The sequence below is a fragment of the Galeopterus variegatus genome, unplaced genomic scaffold (assembly GCF_000696425.1).
Source record: "Galeopterus variegatus unplaced genomic scaffold, G_variegatus-3.0.2 Scaffold19153, whole genome shotgun sequence".
Taxonomy (NCBI): Eukaryota; Metazoa; Chordata; class Mammalia; order Dermoptera; family Cynocephalidae; genus Galeopterus; species Galeopterus variegatus.
The window spans coordinates 12,133-15,033 of NW_007745264.1; the positions used below are offsets into that span (position 1 = coordinate 12,133).

At 40.1% G+C, this 2,901-nt stretch overlaps 1 long non-coding RNA gene and 1 pseudogene across 1 annotated transcript; one reads left to right on the plus strand and one right to left on the minus strand.

Moving 5' to 3' along the window:
- LOC103583028 overlaps positions 1-337 on the minus strand; it is a 6,845-nt pseudogene extending 6,508 nt beyond the window's left edge.
- A 579-nt stretch (positions 338-916) lies between these two features.
- Positions 917-2,667, plus strand: LOC103583027. Its single transcript, XR_549819.1, has 4 exons — positions 917-1,071; positions 1,178-1,289; positions 2,368-2,423; positions 2,514-2,667. It is a non-coding gene; the product is annotated as an uncharacterized LOC103583027 (long non-coding RNA).
- Positions 2,668-2,901: the final 234 nt, after the last annotated feature.

Below are 2,901 nucleotides of genomic sequence, written 5' to 3' on the forward strand. Positions count from 1 at the left end.
CTGGACTTGGGAGATGATAGGACATGCTCTTCCATTCCTACTGGAAGTGAGTTATTTGAATCGGCTACAATTTTCTGAAGGATGCAGTGAACTGGATCAACTTCCTTGACAGATTTGGTGTTCATGCTATAGCTCTGAGTGTTAAGACCACTCTCCCCTCTCCCTCAGCAAGGGTCTTAACCGATAGTGACAGGTCAGGGAGGGGCTTAGTTTCTTACTTCCCAGTCTCATTCACATTGTTCTAATGTCTTCAGTGCAAAAGCCCNGGAAAAAAAAAAAAAAAAAAAAAGGATGTCCTAGGTCATGTAAACTAGATAACTGAATACCATTACCTCATGAATATTTTTTCTCAGATCTGCTTTTAAGGTAATGAATTGAGCATGCAGAATTCTGTTCTTAGGTATGCAAAGTTTAAACTGTGCTTCCAGAACTGAGTGCATGTCTACATTCTTATCTGTTCCAGAGTTCCTGTTCTTATGTACAATTTATTGTAGCTATCGGAGTGTTTAGTCTCTGTCTTATCAAACATTAACCAACTACTAACTTGAGTAGCTTCAAAGGTGTAATAGATTGGCTTTTTAGACCAAAGAAGTAGGTATTTTTTACCCCTTGCTTCATTGGCCAAGGGAAGGTTACATGATCAGGAGTCTGGACTTGGGAGACGATAGGACATGCTCTTCCATTCCTACTGGAAGTGAGTTATTTGAATCGGCTGCAGTTTTCTGAAGGATGCAGTGAACTAGATCAACTTCCTTGACAGATCTTGTGTTCACACTATTGCTCTGAGCATTAAGACCACTCTCCCCTCTCCCTCAGCAAGGGTCTTAACCCATAGTGACAGGTCAGGGAGGGGCTTAGTTTCTTACTTCCCAGTCTCATTCACATTGTTCTCATGTCTTCAGTGCAAAAGCCCTAACCTGTAGGAATTGACATGTTTTGACTTTTCAGTTGCAGCAGGATATCAGAGACTGGAGTAAATCACATGCTGAACTCAGTGAGCAAATCAAATCATTTAAGAAGTCTCAGAAAGATTTAGAAGTAGCTCTTACTCACAAAGATGATAATATTAATGTAAGTTCATTCTCATGAATACATGCTTAATTCTCATGAATTCTCATGAAATTTGCTGAATTAAAATTGAGAGGCTCTTACAGATCCCCTTTTGCTTCTTTTCTAGGCTTTGACTAATTGCATTACACAGTTGAATCAGTTAGAGTATGAGTCTGAATCTGAGAGTCAAAATAAAGGAGGAAATGAGTCAGATGAATTAGCAAATGGAGAGGTGGGAGGTAAGATCAGTCTCAGGAGGTTGGACCCCTTGTTACCTTTCTGTCTTTTATTTAATACAGTGATGCTGCTTTTCAGCTGGCTGAATTTCCTCTTAAGCTTTAGAGTGGTAGACACATATCATTGGATTTCTATATATGTCTGTTTGCATTGGGCAGAGGTGGTTTCCTGGGGTGTGACATAGCAATTGGTATGCAAAGAACACTGATGGTTGTTTTTTTTTTTCCCCCATCCCATTGAGAACTAGTTAACATGCACTGTAACTGTACTGGTCATGTTTTATATCTCTAAGTATTGAACATATACAATTGGAGAAACTTGTTTCTCAGCTTCATAGAGATGGCATATGATTTTAATACTCGTCTCTGTAGCTGTGTGGTTTTAAGGCTTACAGCCAGTTTTAAGTGTACTGAGATGGTTGGAGCTATAAACTAACTTAGGCTGTGAGAGTGGAGGCTACAGGGTAGCAGTGTTTACTGGTGAGGAAAATGTTTCTAAACACAGTCTCCCAAGTTGGCTATTGCTTGCATAGTGGGTGTTTTATTTTTTTATTTTTTTTCCTTTTTGTCTTTTTTCGTGACCGGCAACAGGATCGCAACCCTTGGTGTTGCGTCCGCACTGCGCTCAGCCAGTGAGCGGGAACCGGTCTCCACATGGGATCCGAACCCTAGGCGGGAGCGCCGCCACACTCCTAAGCAGCGCACTCTCCAGTGCGCCAGCGGGCCGGCCCCATAGTGGGTGTTTTAAACCACACCCGGTAACAAATTCTGGGGGAGAACAGAGGAGTGACTCTTTCTAAAATAAGACACTTACCCAAGCAGAGATCTGAGAGAGAAGACAGAGCTTCATCTCAGATATTTCTTCTTGCTCAAAAACAGCATGGATAACATTTTTATTATACAAACTGGGAATTTACTTTTTAAATTATATTTGTAATTCTCTTAAAAGTCAATTAGTCTCATTAGTTCTGTTGGTTAATTTGTTTTTTTCACTTAGTATTTGAACATGGTAATTGTTTAGTTTGGGGGAAGTCAAGAAAATATAGAGTAGAAAAAGCAATTAAAGCCTTCTGTTTTTTAGGTGACCGGAATGAGAAAATGAAAAATCGAATTAAGCAGATGATGGGCGTCTCTCAGGTATAATCCTTTTTATAGAGTCACATAAGCGCTTGTGAATTCTTATTATGCCTCACTTTTAAGAATACTTCTCTCTTCTGCACTTTTTAGACACGAACTACAATATCAGTAGTTGAAGAGGATCTAAAACTCTTAAAATTTAAGCTAAGAGCCTCCATGTGCACAAAATGTAACCTGCAAGGTAGGTTGCTTCTTGAAAAGAAACCACCACACATTGGAAAGATACAAAATATCAATGGAAAGACGGAATTTGCTTTCTGCTTTGTTCTTCTCACCCCTGTTGGCACCGCCTTCTCAACCACGTTCTGAAGTCCTTGTGCGCACACATAGAGCTGAACTGTTTTGTCCTTTACAGATGAAATAAAGCAATTAGAAAAGGACTGCAGTTCACTGCAGTCTGCCAAAGCTGGACTGGAAGATGAATGTAAAACCCTGAGGCAGAAAGTGGAGATTTTGAGTGAACTATACCAGCAGAACG